This window comes from Lissotriton vulgaris, chromosome 6, assembly GCF_964263255.1.
Source record: "Lissotriton vulgaris chromosome 6, aLisVul1.2, whole genome shotgun sequence".
Taxonomy (NCBI): domain Eukaryota; kingdom Metazoa; phylum Chordata; class Amphibia; order Caudata; family Salamandridae; genus Lissotriton; species Lissotriton vulgaris.
Genome location: NC_141694.1, coordinates 81420023 through 81437095, shown reverse-complemented (window position 1 = coordinate 81437095; position 17073 = coordinate 81420023). Strand labels below are relative to the sequence as shown.

At 48.5% G+C, this 17073-nt stretch overlaps 1 protein-coding gene across 2 annotated transcripts in view; it reads left to right on the top strand.

Annotated features, from left to right (window-relative positions):
* LOC147706829 (ATP-binding cassette sub-family C member 10-like) overlaps positions 1–17073 on the top strand; it is a 1327484-nt gene that overhangs the window by 567240 nt on the left and 743171 nt on the right. The window lies entirely within an intron of this gene.

The following is a 17073-nucleotide window of genomic DNA, read 5'->3' as shown; positions in this document are numbered from 1 at the left end:
TTATAAAAGAAAGTTTCTGGTTATTTGGTGTACAAACAGGGTTTTAGTTGGTATAATTGAAATTGTTGATTTTAAGTAGCATTGTGGCAAACGTTTTTTGTTCCAAAAATACAATTGATGTAAAATAATGAGAACGCAATAGCACACCCTTGAAACTCTCTTGATTGCCGTGACTTAGAAGACATGAGAACTCCTTTGCATATTGATTTTTTTTAAATTCTTGGACATCGAATATTATTGAAGGAGAAGGACAAGAGGACCCTACTCACAACGAAACCAGGGTATTTTAAGTATTTAAAAAAGAACAGTGGTTCCTGTGGAACGATACTTATTATTTACTGATAATGTAATTAGCGAAAATCGCATATATAGGCAGGGATTAAGTGGGATGTCAGAGAGAAAGAGAATCAAATGCACTGGTTTAGCTTGTACAATGAATTGTATTGAATCAAAACAAGAAATAAAGAATGGAAATAAATCCAGAAAAGTTCTACAGTAATTATTTACAGTTGTGGATTGTGTCCCAAGTGAAAATATGAATCAACACATATGGAAACATTTGTGAAACAATATGTGCAAGGTTTCAGATAAATATTGTTATATACAAAAAGCAAGCAATTTCTATTTCAAAATACATAACATCTATAGAGTGATAGAATGGCAGTTCTATTGGTTCGCTTTTCTCAATTGTCGACGGCGTTTCGACCCTAACATGGATATCTTGTCTCTTCAGGACTTATGATGTGGGGGACATCTAGGGAAGTAGAATTGTATATTTAGAATCTAAGTAAATGGGGCAACAGTTTTTCTGCCTCCCGGGGATGCAGATGGGGATAATTACACACAATCTGCCCCCCAGGGAGGCAGGAAGCCCACTAGACACCAGGGATTAAAAATAATATATGGGGGGAAGCTGTCCAACATGGCCATGGCCAAGTGCCCACTCGAAGTAAATGGGGCAGCAGGCTCCCCCCAGGGATTAGGGGGCAGAAAGCCCACTAGATGCTAGGGATTTTTTGTTTATATATGAGGATGGAGGTTGCCCAGCATGGCCATGCCCCCACCCTAAGTAAATAGTGCTACAGTTGTTTGCCCTCCATGGGGGCAAGATGGGGTAAGTACCTCCAATCTCCCCTTACACCCCCACCAAGGAGACCGTAAACCTGCTTCCAAACTGCCCGTAAACCTGCTAGACACCAGGTATTTTTTTACATAAAAATATAGGGGCTGAAGCTGTCCAGCATGGGCATGGCCATGCCCCTGACCAAGTAAAAGGGGCAACAGTCTTTCTGGCCCTCCTCCTTCTCTGGGGTATAGTTGGCTAATAACCCCCTGTTTGCCCTCCCAAGGAAGGCAGGAAGCCCACTAAACACCAGGGTTAAAAGAAATATATATATATATAGGGAGGGAAGCTGCCAAGCATGGCCATGCCCCCACCCTAAGTAAATGGGGCAACAGTATTTCTCCCCCCTGGGGCACAGATGGAGGTAACTAACCCCAAACTGTCACCCTGAGAGTCGGGGAGCCCACTAGACTCCAGGGATTTTTAAGATAAAAATATAAGGTTGGAAACTGCCCAGCATGGGCATGGAAATGCTCCCACCCAAAGCAAATGGGCAGCAGGCTCGCCCCCTCAGGTGTTGGGGGGGGGGGGCAGAAAGCACCCTAAATGCCAGGGAATTCTTTTTTTTAATATAGGGGTGGGGGCTGCCCAGCTTGGCTATGACCCCACCCCAAATTAATCTTTCTGTGGCCCTGAGGGACAGATTAGGGTATTTATCCACGATCTGCCCCCGGGGGCATAAAGCCCACTATATGTCAGAGACTAGTTTTTAAATATAGGGGTGGCCATGACCCCATCCTAGGTAAATAGAGCAATAGTACATCGGTGGGATAGATGGGTGTAACTACCACCAATCTGCCCCCCGCCAGAGAGACAGAAAACCCACTAGACACCAGGGTTTAAAAAAAGAAAAATATAGGGGAGGAAAGCGTCCCAGGATGGCCATACCACCACCCTAAGTAAATGTAGCAACAGTCTTTATCCAGTATTAGGGTATCTTTCATAGATTCACATGCCTGAATAATTCCCCGTCATCGGGATGAGAGTCCCCGGTACATAAATAAAGTAATGTCTCATTAGACATAAAGAGTAATAGGCCAAGCGCCTCACATTAGTAACATATCCATGTCCTTTTGTAAAAAGGACAAAACTTCTGAGAAGAGCCAATCAGCTATCACCACCCTCTGGAACCTTCCTGGAAGGAGCTCTAGTCCCTCATATTTTCTACTGCATGTCGTGCTAAGGGAGTCTCCACTGAGCTCTGCTCAGCTTTCCTTGTTTTCTGGATTTCCAGTGTTTTTTCTTCAAAATTCCTTCTTCATGGCAGATATTCCTAAAAAGGCCTTTTTAGGCCCTGTGCTTCCTGTGGTAAAAAGAGACTATATGTTGGTGACCAACAAAAGGACTGTCTCTACTGCCTTTACCCGGATCACTCCTCAAAGGACTGTAAGGTATGTCGTACCTTTTCTTCTAAAACCCTCAAAGACAAGAAGGGACGCCTCTTAATTTGGCTGCAGAGGCTTAACCTCTTGGCTGCTAATGACAAGGGTAACTCGTCATGAACTTTCCATTCATTTCAATGGAAAAGTAATGTAAATCTTAATGGTGCCTTAGCACTGAAGTGGTTAAAGATAAAGACCAAGCCGTATCTTCTGAGGAGAGTGAGGGTTCCTCCAAGTCTTCACGTTCCTCTCAGAAAAGACCCATAGTGGCCTCTCCAGGACCTTCATCGCAGTCACCTCAAAAGAAGACACACAAAAAGTCTTCAGAGGCACATCCTAAGGCTCTACCGACAAAGGTTTCTCCTCAGGAGATTCTTCATACCTTTAAGAAGCCTGTTTCCACCTCATCGACGAAGGCCTCGTCGACGGTGGCTTCAACAACGAGGAAATCTCCATCTGCATCTTTGACTGTAACCTCGTCGACGACGACAGTCTCAACATCTGTCACGTCTTCAACTTTGTCCACGTCAACGATGATCACTTCTTCGTTGAAGGCTGGTAAGTCTGTCTCGTCGATGATAAAAATAAAGACACCGAGACCTGCGTCGACGAAGACTGTTCCGTCGACGTCTACCTCTTCGTCGACGAGGGCTCCGTCGACGACGGCACCGAAGACGACGACACCATCGGCGAGGACCCCATCGGTGAGGACCCCATCGGCGACGACAACACCGTCAACGACAACTCCGTCGACAGGAGTTCCGTCGACGTTACCAACCATGGTGCCCATTGACGCCTCACTGTCGACACCTACTCCGTCAACGGGCTCGTCGACGACAAGAGAACCCAAGCTACACAGTGCGTATGTCCAACTCAAGATTACAAAACGCACGCTGACGCCGGCCCTGACTTCCCCTAGTAGGGTCCAACCTTTGCCTCCTGCTCACCTCTTGGAGGAGGAAGATTCTGACGATGGCAGTATGTTCAGAACTGCGACAAGCTCATCTGAACTTCACGTCAAGTACCACTACAGCTCGGATTATGATGACCAAGAACCGGAGGACCAGGGGGATTACCCTGAAGAGTGCCATCCACCTTCACCTCCTATGGTTTGCCTACCTGCGTCCCTGGTTTCCGATCTCCAGTTTCTAATCACTGACTATAAGCAAAGGTTTCCAACTTCGGCAACGTCTCCTTCTCCTCCAGTAGTCTCTCCGCCATCAAGACCTCGGCCTTCACCTTTAATTTTACAGCCTGAGCTTACCAAATCACTGCCTCCGCCTTCCACGGATGATGAGGAGGTTGACCCACATGAGGAAGGGGAACTTCACGATTCCCAATCAACACATGATGAGTGGGATGATTATGTAATCCCCTGTCCAGCATCCCCAGTGCCTAATCAAGCTGACTCGCCTCCTGAGGATATCGCGGGGTTCCATAACATCCTGGAAAGAGTGGCACAATGTTTCCAGATACCTATGCCTTCACAACAACAGGACTGTGTGGGGAGGCAAGATGGTGGCCACCTAGGACGGCCGTGAGCAGCGAAGCAGTGGAGATGCGGTCGGAGCCTAAGCGTGGGTGTTGAAATGCCACTGATTATTTAAACGGAAAACCGGTAGAAATCGTTACAAGCTTATAACTAGTAAAAAGAAGAACCAGGGGTCTATGTTCCTGCCTCTTACCTGCCGCGGAGCGCTGGGATGGCTGCTCCGGGAACTGACGCTGGCCGTGAGCGCTTTCGGGAGCAGAGCTCGACAAAGGACGGAGGGGCGGAGCGTGGAGCTGGGGAACCCGCGAAGTCCACGGAATCAGGCAGAATTCTCTGCGGAGCCGGTCCGAGCGAAGCGAGGCTTGCAGAACTGGTGGCACAGCGGAAGAGAAAGGAGGAGGGGGGCCATGGCTCCCAAGGTGAATGCAAATACCAAAGCAGCAGCACTTAAGAGGAAAGCGGCTGCTGAGGCGGCAGCAGAAGCGGAGGAGGCAGACAACCGGCAAAAGAAGCAGACACCCCCGGTAAGGAAGCAAAACAGTCGGCGGTCAAGGCAAGGCTGGCTAATACCCCAATTGCTGACATATTTTCTAAAATGGGCAAAGAGAAAGGATCAAAAGCTAATGTGTTACCTAATGAGAGGGTCCAGGCTGAGGTGACTGAAGAGACAGAAGGGGGGAGAGAACATGATGAAGCATCTATTACCATATTGGATGTGACAACCATCTCCCCCCAGAGCACAGAAGGGGCAGACGGGCAGGGTGCAGAGGAACAATGTGAGGGTACAAACAAAACGAATACAGCACCTGATCCTGCCTTAGGTACTGGAGGTATTATCAGTTGGCAGACGCAGCCGATACAAGGAAGGGCAGCATTAAGTACAGATATAGATAACCCCGGAGGTACAGTAACCGATTACCCAGGCAATTCAGCTAGGGTGGATCTGGATATGGCCCAGGCAGGTGGGCAGGAGATCGATCTGGCAAACAATGCGGTCCCCCTTGAAGGTGATAAATTGAAGGATAAGGCCCAAGCGAATGTTTTTTCTCGGTCTCAGAAGGCGGCGAGTGGTCGGAAGACGATGACGAGGACAACAGCTCCGGGCAGGAAGACAGTAACTTGGAGTCAGAAAGCGAACCGGAGCATGAGTTACCGGCAACGGCTGTGAAACTACCAGCAGGGATGAAAGAGCAGGAGCTCAGCTGGGATCACTCTTCAGCTATGCCGCTTTTGGGGAGCCCTTGTGGGGAAGCTGCACAGATGTCACTTCTCGAGTTTATCCACCAGGAGATTATCGCACACAGAGAGGAGACCCGCCAGGACAGTCGTAAAGCACAAGCCGCGGTGAGAAAGATGCAGGGCGTTGTGAGGAAACTGTCCGAAGCTTGTGTTAACCTATCAATCAATCAATGAATCATGACAATTGTATAGCGCGCTACTCACCCGGGAGGGTCTCTAGGCGCTTGGGGTAGGGGTTCGCTACTGCTCGAACAGCCAGGTCTTCAGTTGCTTCCTGAAGGAGAGGTGGTCCTGGGTCAGCCGGAGGTGGATGGGGAGGGTGTTCCATGTCTTGGCCGCCAGGTAGGAGAAGGACCTGCCTCCGGCGGTGGCTCTTCGGATGCGTGGTACGGCGGCGAGGGCGAGGCTAGCAGACCGTAGCTGGCGGGTGGGCGTGTGGAAGGTCAGGCCGTTGTTGAGGTACTTGGGGCCCAGGTCGTGGAGAGACTTGTGTGCGTGGGTGAGGAGCCTGAACGTGATCCTCTTGTTGACGGGGAGCCAGTGCAGATCCCTCAGGTGGCCAGAGATGTGGTTGCGTCGGGGGATGTCCAGGATGAGTCGGGCGGAGGCGTTCTGGATGCGTTGGAGTCTTTTCTGTAGCTTGGCTGTGGTTCCGGCGTAGAGGGTGTTTCCATAGTCCAGTCGGCTGGTGACGAGAGCCTGGGTGACCGTCTTCCTGGTTTCGGTCGGCATCCATCGGAAGATCTTTCGGAGCATGCGGAGGGTGTGGAAGCATGATGAGGAGACGGCGTTGACTTGTCTGGTCATCGAGAGGGAGGAGTCCAGGATGAATCCCAGGTTGCGTGCGTGGTCTGTGGGCTTGGGGGCAGTGCCCAGGGCAGGGGCACCAGGAGTCGTCCCAGGCGGAGGGTGATGGTCCCAGGATGAGGACTTCCATCTTGTCTGAGTTCAGTTTCAGGCGGCTGTTCTTCATCCACTCGGTGACCTCTTTCATCCCTTCGTGGAGGCTGGTTCTGGCGGTGTCGGGGTCTCTGGTGAGGGAGAGGATCAGCTGGGTGTTGTCGGCACATGAGATGATATTGAGGTTGTGTTGGCGTGCGATGGTGGCGAGTGGTCTCATGTAGACGTTGAAGAGGGTGGGGCTGAGTGATGATCCTTGCCGGACGCCGACGATGACTTCGGTGGCCTCGGATCGAAACGGGGGGGAGGCGGACTCTCTGTGTTCTTCCGGCGAGGAATGAGATAATCCACTTCAGTGCCTTCTCTTGGATGCCGGTGTTGCTGAGGCGTTGGACTAGGGTGCGGTGGCAGACAGTGTCGAACGCTGCGGAGAGGTCCAGAAGGATGAGTGCCGCTGTTTCCCCGTTGTCGAGCAGGGCTCGGATGTCGTTGGTGGCTGCGATGAGGGCGGTCTCGGTGCTGTGGTTGGCTCTGAAACCGGACTGCGAGGGGTCGAGAGATCCATTTGTATTGAGGAAGGCGGCGAGTTGTCTGTTGGCGATCTTCTCTATGACTTTGGCAGGAAAAGGGAGGAGCGAGATGGGGCGGAAGTTTTTGAGTTTGGTGGGGTCCGCTGTTGGTTTCTTCAGTAGGGCGCTGAGCGCGTGCTTCCAGCTCTCCGGGAAGGTGGCGGTGTCGAAGGAGGTGTTGATGACGTCTCGGAGTTGGGGTGCGATGGTGGAGTCGGCCTTGTTGAAGACGTGGTGGGGGCAGGGGTCAGTCGGTGATCCGTGGTGGATGGTGTTCATCGCGTGGGCTGTGTTTTCGGTGGTCACCGTGGTCCAGGTGCGGAGGGTGGCGGTGGGGTGCGTTGGTTCGACGGTTGGGTGCGTGGATAGTGCGCCGAAGCTGATGGTGCGCCGAACCTGGGTGATCGGGTGTCAAATCTCGAGGAGAGAGTGGTCTCAACAGAGATGGAGGCAGCAGCTGCAACAAGTAAGGTGGACGCTCAAAGTTCTCAAGTAATCAATATCCAGTGGAAACTGGAGGACATGGAGAACCGGCTGAGGCGTAACAACCTTCGGATCTTAGGTGTACCGGAGGGAGTTGAAGGACTTGACGTAAGAGCCTATGTTATCAAGCTCTTTGAGCAAGCATTTCCAGAACTCGCAAGTTGGAACTGGGCAATTGAAATCCAGCGGGCTCATCGTACCCCGTTCAGATTGAACAGGAATGCAAAGGAAGGGGACAAACCTAGAGCAATATTAATATTCCTGGGCAACTTTGTACTAAGGCAGACGATTGCGGAAAAAGCAAGACCGGATGCAAAGAAAGTTATCGAAGGAGTGGCTTTTTTCGTCCGCCCTGACTTCTGTCACGCAACTGTTGAGAGACGTTGGAGGTTGAGGCAACTGTTAAAGCCGTTTCAAGATAAAAAGATGCAGGCATATTTGATTAACCCGGCTCAACTAAAAATAATCAACGGAGGGAGAACATTATACTTCGCCTCTGAAATTAAAGCAAAAGAGTATCTGGAATCGGAAGGGAATTAATATTAATATTGATTAATGAACTCTCTGTCTTATGTGAAATTTAAGAGTGTCTTGAATGTCATGGTTAGATGAAGGATTACGGACAATGCCGCAAAACTGTGGTAAATTGGTGGCATAGGGGTATTCAGTGGGCTATAAGGTGCATGTAGGGTGTCATTATTGAATTTTCTTTTTTCTATTTTTCTCCATTGCTTCAACTGTGATCCATCACGTGCACAGACCAGGTCTGAGCGCCTCATGTGAGTGGGTGCTGGGGTGGGTAGGGAGTGGGGGGGTGGAGCAGGCCGGGAGGGCTGGGTCTGGGAGGGGGGGTCTCAAGGAGAAGGGGGAGGGGGGAGAGGTGGGGGAAAGTGGGAAAAATCAAAAAATGAGATGATTTGGTGTTTTGAGGTTTTTCGTCCTGATCAGGTGGTGTCATCGATAGCAATGGTTAAGGCCAGTGAGGTTGTTTCATTTTGTCGGGGAAGTTCAGCTCATAATTATGCCACACATTAGAATCTATCAATCAATGTGGGTGGGTTGAACTATTGGAGGAAGCGCCAAAGGCTGGGGCATTTCGTCAAATATAATAATATTGATATTTTATGTCAGCAAGAAACCCACCTCCCCTGGGCAAAAAGGAACCTAATGAATTTCAGGGGCCTTGAGTTACTGGCCTGTTCTTCGCAAACTTATACAGTTAGGGGGGTCGCCATACTGGCTAAACAAGCTTTAGGGGGGACCAAGAGATTTAAGGTTGATAGCTCGGGGAGATGGGTAATAGCCGAGCTTAGCTTGGGTTATACGATGTGCATAGTGTATGGCTCGAATCAGGATGATCCTGAGGTTTATGATTTCTTAGAGGAAGAGCTAGCTAGCTGGCCAATACCTATTATATTTTGTGGTGACTTGAAAATTTTGGTTGATTGGAACAGGTTAGGTGGGTATTCAGGACGGAAACCTAGAGTGTATCGGGCTCTGGATTTACTAATGAAATCACACCTACTGAAGGATGTCTGGGGTGTTAAGGAGCCTATAAACCCAGGTTTTACGTATTTCTCGTACTCATGTCAGAAATATTCCAAGTTGGATTATTTTCTGATCTTTTCTTCAGAACTTAATAAGGTTCACATTATGAAGCTACCAACATCAATTTCAGATCACAACCCGTTGATTTTATCTCTTGAAGTAGATAAGGTTGAGAGGAAACACACAAGCTGGACGTTCGAGAGGAAGCTCTTATCTAACAATAGGTTTGTGGAACATCTCAGACAGTGGGCAAAAGAATTTTATGATGTAAACCGTTATAGTACATCCCGTAATGGAGTCTGGGAAGCATTTAAGGCCTCCCTAAGGGGAGAATCGATAAGTTGCTCAGCCAGGCTAAGGAGAGAGGACAAGAGGGAGGTTGAGAATCTGATCAGGGAGCTGGCGGCGGCAGAAGAACTGCATAATAAGGATATTGGGCAGGGGGCAGATGGTCAGGTGAGCCTAAATAGAATTGCAACCATTAAAGCGGATCTCCAGGGAATAGTGACTCAGAAGGAGACCAGAGAATACCAGTCTTCCAGGGCAAAGCGTTATGAAACGGGTGAGCAGGCGGGGAGGGCACTGGCACTCCGGATCAGGCAGGAGAGGACTAAAAACACAATTTCCAGTATACAGGAGGATGGTATCGATTATACGGTGCCTAAGGATATATTAAGAGTTTTTAAGACCTTTTATCAAAAACTGTATGACGAGGAAGGTAGGGTGCATGATCAGAGTCCGGAATGCGACGATGTTGGTCCTGTGTTAGACAAACATAGCAGGGATCTATTGGATAGAGACTTGACCCTGACTGAAGTAAGGATGGCTTTGCGGGAGTTAGCAGCTGGTAAGGCCGCAGGCCCAGACGGAATTCCCCTGGAAGTCTACAAATCCCTAGAAAAAGAGATCGCTCCAATCCTTCTGGATGTATTTAATGGTATAGTGTATACAGGCATAATCCCAGAATCTTGGAAAGAGACTAATATTGTTATATTCCATAAAAAGGGCAAAGCCAAAGATAACCCATGGTCATATCGATCAATCTCGCTTATCAACGCGGACACCAAATTATACTCTAAGGTCTGGGCGAAAAGATTGGGGGGGATCATTAGCCGCCTCGTCTCTCCATGGCAGCATGGGTTTGTGCCAGGCAGGGGCACAATGGATCATACCAGACTGCCCATTGCGATATTTGATGCCCATGCTGCCACAGGAGGAGGGATGGCCATGGTCCTCTTCGACGCGGAGAAAGCTTTTGACCGCGTGGTCTGGGAGTTTCTGTGGGGTATCCTAGCCGGTAGGGGTTTTGGTAACAAAAGCATAAGAGCCACCAAGGCGATGCATAGGGACCCGGTGGCGAGGGTTATGGTCATGGGCCAGCGATCTGACGAAATATTAATTAGAAAGGGCACTCGCCAAGGATGCCCGTGCTCTCCAATTTCGTTTTCTTTATACATTGACCTGCTCATCCAGAAAATTTTAGCCTCTGAACAGATTACCCCAGTGGTGCTTAACGGTCACTCCACTAAATTGTTAGCATACGCGGACGACTTGGCAATAATAACCACGGATCCTCATCAATCTATGATAGAGTTGTGTCAACTGGCCAAGGATTTTGGGGGACTGTCTGGGTATCGCTTGAACGAGGAAAAAACTCAGATAACCTGCACGAATAATATCATTAAGACAGATCAAAGGTTTGTAGACTCAGCCGTGTATCTGGAGGTAAGGGTGAATGCCAATGTGGATGTGATTGTTAAAGATAACTATTTACCCCTGATAGATTCTATTGAAACCAAGCTGAAAAGAATCGATGTGCTACATCTATCACTGATTGGGAGGGTGAATGTTTTAAAAATGACCATGTTTCCAAAGGTGATGTATTTATTTCGGGCCATTCCACTGTTATTAGAAGAAAGGGTGATCAGATAAATAGAATCAGTATTCTCGCGGTTCATCTGGCAGAATGGCAAAACCAGACGATTGATTACTCATATGTCCTTGCCACTGGAGAGGGGAGGCTTGGCTATGCCTAACCTTAGGTTGTATCATTGGACATGCTTATGGTACCAATGAATATACTGTTTCAATTCGATCCTGTAGCACTAGAAAGCCAGCCGGATAATCAGGCACCCCCCTCAATCTTTGAGCTCCTATTGGGAAGTGGACTGCAGGTATTATAAGAGAGCTAGATACAAGATTCTGGAAGGGGTGTGGGGGACTAGAAGGCAGTTAGGAAATTTTTGAATATCCCAAAAATATATGGCAATATCGATCTTTGGAACTCCAACATCTTCCCCCATTTAGGCCAGAATAGGGACAGTCGACTATGGAAGGAGCGGGGGGTAAAGTGTTTGGGGGACATTATGGTAGGTGATGATATCCTTGGCTTTGACATATTGCAGCAGAAATTTGGTATTCCATCCAGCCAGTGGCTGTTATACGGTCAAATTGTTCAGACATTGCGGGCAATTAGGCCAAGGATCTCTCTCCCTGTGGCAAACCCAATGGTCGACTATCTGAGAAAAGGTGGCAGGAAAATAAGAATAGGGTATAATTATTTGCAACAAGGTCTGGAGGATGATTTGGAAAAAATGGAAGCCACTTTGGCTCAGAAGTTAGGGGACCCAGATGTTGACCTAGATCTTGCCTTACTCATGAATAAGAAAATCTTTCGATCCTCAAATCTGAGGGCCCAGCATTACAAGACCCTGTATAATTTATACTACACCCCCGCGAAATGATTTGCTTGGGGTGTCTGGGAAGACGACAGCTGCCCCAGATGTAATATGGGTCCCGCAGATCTACTCCACATGTTTTATCACTGCCCTAACTTGGCTCCAATTCTTGGGGAAATACAGTTGTTTTTGGAGGGGCTGCTAGATCAAAACATCGATTTATCCCCTACCATGGTTTTACTAGGTACTGATGGGAAACTGAAGGCTGCGGGGGATGCCGAAGCCCTGGTTTTCATCTCAGTGGCAGTGTTACTCATACTTATATCTGCTGGTTGGAAGGATACCACCGTGACCACCTTCCAGATGTGGCTCACAAGGCTATTAGGAATGCATAATATAGAGGCGTGTTTATATGAATTTAAGAGAAAGAAACTGCAGGAAATGGGAAGACACATCTGGGCCCCCCTCAGATGATGGAGGGAATCTAGGCGTTGAACTTTTAAGAACTTTTAAGGAGAAATTTTGTAATAAGAAAAACTGTTCCTTTTATCTTGCTTGAGTTGCGCTGGCATGAATTTTAATTTTATGAGCCTTGTGTCTTCTTAATAATGCTATTGACTGATACTTTTATCTTGCTTGATCTGTTCTGGTTTGACCTTTATGAGCCTTGTGCCTTCTTATTAATGCTATCGATTGATGCTGATGTATTTATTCTGATTTTGTCTCTTTTTGGGGTTTTTTTGTACCTCAATTGCACCATACCATCTCAATAAATATAATAAAACATTTTTTTAAAAAAGGACTGCTTCCTTTATCACTTTAAGGAACCTTTAAAAAAATCTGTCAGATCTATACCTATTAGTGACTATATATGGGATCAGGGTGTAAAGATTATGCACAACCCTTCTTCGCTACCCCCGGTGTTACCTCGGCTGGACAAAAAATACAGGGCTCAGGACACCGCTCCAGCCTGCCTGACCAGACACCCCAAACCCGATTCATTCATCACACAAGCCGCTCAACGGAAATCCAAAAATCCTTCAGCTCCGCTAGCTGCTCCTCCAGACAAAGAAGGTAGACGGCTTGATAATATTGGGGAACGTTTCTCATCCATGTCGGCATTAACAGTGCGTGCATCGAACTCCTTGGCACTGTTAGGACGCTAAAACAGACAGATCTGGGCAGACATTACTCCATATCTGAGGGCCTTGCCGGACGATTCGAAGGAAGAAGCAAAGAAGATCAGTCAGTCAAAAGAGCTTTATTTCGGTAAAATACCATAAAAAGGCCATACAAACAATACACACATCAGCATTACACAGTAAAAACAGATTATGGATGATTTAAATATAAAAATCTCATATAGTACAGTTCCTACAAATGTTAAAGGCATCAGTTAAAAACTAATATATCAGTATACAAAAATATTAAAAAAGAAGTATGACATCCCCTGAAAATAACCCTTGGCCAAGAGACATCAAGAAGAGCCGCTAGCATTGCGGAGGATGTTCTACTGTACATGCGGCGAAGTGTGCGCTTCCAACTTTACTATTGCACACCTCGTATACCACATAGACTGAAGAAATCTAGCTGTGGCAAACACTATCAGGGGGGTGGTGTCATATTTAAGAATCCTAGAAACCTCCCTATAGTCCCTGAAGCCCCTAGCCCTACATAGCTGCAGGATCCATTTCTCCCTTGCCCTGGTGTAGGAGGGGCAGAAGAGCAGAACGTGCAGATCTGTCTCTCTGCTGCTCGAACACCCCGGGCAAGGTCTCACCGTAGGGGGGGCATTCAGCCACGTATGTGTTACGGCCCTCAACGGCAAAGAACTGCGTCTAAACTGTATAAAATGTTTCTTGGCCAAAAAAACTTCGAACCGAGGGTGGGCCTTGATATTCAAGAAGGTATCAGTCAACCTGCCCTTGGAAGGGTTACTTGTAATAGATTCCATTCGGTAACTCCTTAGTGCCATGTTCAGTGATTTCTTGGAGAGCAGGGGCAGGACTCTTGGGGAGACAACCACATATCACTTCTACCTAGAGCGTGGCAGAGGTGCTTAATATAGTTTAACCAGGGTAATTTCCCAGAGGTCCCTCTCTGCAAAATGTCAATCCGGTCCTCCCTATAGCTCAAAAGCTCAGGGGTCGACCAGAGACGTCTCCAGTACAGGAGAGGACGATTTGCTACAATCTCCTGAATAGGTACCAGGCCCAGGTCCAACCACAGTGGAGTCAGGGGAGAGCTCATAGGCAAGCGGAGCAAACGCCTAATAAAGCTGTTCTCCGTGAGCGTCAGGGGGCCGCGCTGGTATTACCCCATAGCTCTACGCCATAGAGCGCGCCCCCTCTTGCCTGAGCCTTATAAATCTCCAGGGGCGGACTGAGCAGTTTTGATGACGTGTTGTTAAAAACTTTTTTAATGCCCCCCCGATGATTGGGCCAGCTTTAGGTTGGCCCTAGCCGTATGGTTCCCCCAATCCATTTTATCATTAAGTGTGACCCCCAAGTACTCAAAGCTGGACACTCGGTCCAACACCGTTCCCTCCATGTGTGGGCGGGGGCAATTAGCCAGTTTGCAATTATATGCCATAAACTTTGTTTTGGAGAGATTAATCTCCAAATTCCTCAGCCGGCAGAAGGGACAGAATGCCTCTAATGTCCGCTGTATGCCCCCAGGCGGTTTGGACTCTAGGAGAGTGTCATCAGCGAACATTAGGGCAGGTATCCTTCGCCCTGCTAGGCTGGGAGAGTTTAGGTCTTTAGCCCCTGAGAGGTGGTCTATCAACCCATTGAAGAAATGGGAGAAGAAGGTAGGAGCAAAAACACACCCCTGCCTCACTCACCTTTCCACTGAGAAGGGGGCCGACAGCTACCCACTCCTCCCATACCTCACCGTTTCATAAGTTCCCTTGTGCAAGCGTTTAAGTAGGTGGCACAGGTAGGCCGGAGCACCCATCTCCAGCAGTAAGGACCAGAGCTTGTCCCTGTGGACCAGGTAGAATGCGGACCTAAGATCCACAAAGATCAAGTACAGACTGCCCGCCCCAATAGTGACCATCTTCCAATAGACCAACTGTAATCTGAACAGTTGGTCAATGGTAGAAACCTTCGCACGAAAGCCCGCCTGAAGGGAGGTTAAGATGTGTTGTTCGTCCATCCAACTCTGCAACCTTGATAACAGGAGGCGGGCAAAGAGTTTCTGAAGCACGTCAATCAAACTTATGGGGCAGTAGTTAGCCGGGTCAAGGGGAGAGACTTTCTTATGGATGGGGATTATTTCTGCTCCCAGCCAGGTGTTGGGGATCTCCAGGCCCTGAAGGATGGCATTGAAATAGACACAGATGTAGGGGGCCCAGACCTTTTGTTCACTACCGTAAAGGTCACCAGGAATCCTATCAAGGTCCGGAGCTTTCCCAAGCTTCAAGCTTCCGTGGGCCACCCGCACTTCGTGGATAGAACAGGGAGGACAAACTTGGACCGAGGCCTCCGGAAGAGCCAGCTCATGGGGGCTAGTTTGAGGTACTGCCTCGCCATGGTGTTCCACGTGGCCAAGTGAATAGAAGGGCTTAAAGTGATCCAGCCACACATCTTCGCTGAGGTTAGGTATGATGGCGGACATCCCCTCAGCCGACCCGCCTCGCACAAGATTCCAGAATGACCTAAAATCTCGAGCTCCCAGAGCCGCCCTGATGTTATCCCACCTTGAGGCTTCCCACTCAGACCTAGCTTCCTTGATCAGGCGTTTATACGCGATTCTTCGCGTGTCTACATGTTTTGTTAAACCAATGATCTTGCTTTTTACCCTGCGGCGCTTATGATCACTAGAGTGGAAGTGACCATACTTGAGGGTAGCAGTTAATATTGCTTGGATAGTTCCGGGGCATTTTACCTCCCCTCTCACCCTTTTAACCAAGGGAGTCTACCACGAGAATAAATTAGGTTGTGGACTGACTCACCTTTTTTAACTTCACTTTCACGTCACGACCACACTCCTCCTGCCCTCTCACACGCATGCACCATATGGCCGGAACAAAAGATCTCCGATAAAGAGCCCCGGTTTCGGGAGCCCGTCAGACATTGCAGCGCCAGTCTGACGAGGAGCAGAACCCATATGATGAAGCATGACACCTAGCTTGCTGGGTGTGTGAGGGTTTTAGTTCCAACTAGGGGATTTCCCCCTCTCACTAGCACACACACTCCTCCTTTCTATCACTCTTCCCGGGGAACTTTGTACCCTTCTTGTGCCACTAGAGTGGAAGTGACTAGCCAGGGAGCCAAAGAGCTTATTGTGTATGCACTGGAGCCCCTGGGAGTTAGAATGAGGAAGATCACTGGTGGTGCTCAAGAGGTTTAAAACCTCGGAGAAGGAGCTTACAACAAGTTGATAGAGTTCTGCCAACTTATCAGGCGCCATCGCAAACCTCTCCCATCAAACCCGTCTGCCTCCTGCTGCTATGACTAGATTTAAATTGGAGGCAGTCTCCTCTTGCCCAAGTTCCGTTTGGTTACCCAAATGTGTTAGTAATTCTAAAGACAGTAAATTGTGGTCACTGTCGACCCTTGGGATCACGGAAAAAGCTTTAAGGCGAGCCCAGAACTTTACATTCACCAGGATATAATCGATTGTCGAGCTTCCCCCTGGTCTATTAAACGTGCTAGTTCCAGGGACATCTGGGGCCAATCTACCATTACAGGCTCTCAATGAATGTGTGAAAACCATTTTATTAATCGCAAGGGCCAAAGGCAGTAAGCGCTTTTCGGGGTACATGGTGCAATTCGGGATCAGCCAACTTTCGTCCTCGTCCGAGGTTATAGAGGGGATCCCCGGGAGTGGTTCAAAGTGACAATTAAAATAGGCACCAATGATTTTGTGAACCGACGGGGGAAAAGAATGAAGGAGAGCCTCCAGGGCTTCCAGAATTGATAAACCCAGCTGGAGCGGGTGGGGACGCAAGTAAATGTTAAACACTGCCAACGATGTGGCATCTGTAAAATTGAGTAGCAGACACAGGATGTCCGGGCAGTGGGAGTCTATGACCTTTACTATGCATCCCAAATGGAGGGCAACCCAAATACATAACCACCCGAGGGTCTTCCCCTCAGACCCTTAACTGCCGGAACATGGAAGGACGCATATCCTTCCCTAACTGGCGGGGTCAGCAGCCATGTCTCTTGAAAGAGGCATAGATCATAGCTGTCCATCAACTCTCCCCACTCCGGATTTGACAGCTTCGTTCCCAACCCTGCTACATTCCAGGACCCAATGAGCGGTAAATGTAATGGAATGTGGGCTGGAGATTCTACCAATGGTTGAAGCTCTATAGGACAAGAAGATTCTAAGTGTAGGGGGCTACCTAATTCTCCTGCACTGCAAGCTAAACCACAATTGGGGAATAGTGGGGATGTGTGTCTAATTGCCCCACTCAAGCGGGCAATCTGCCCAGGGGAGCCCTCCTCTATACTCGAGTCCCCCACATCCTTGCTTCCTAATTTATTCAAAACAGTTCCTTCTGGACACATTGTGGGTGGTGGTCAATTTAGATAACTTAATGCATTGAATCTTTTACGCAGAGGAATATTATATTCATAGTCTTGGCCCACAGGGAAGGGGTAAGATGGTTCAGGCCTGCTCGCAACAAAGGGTTGTGAATAAAAAT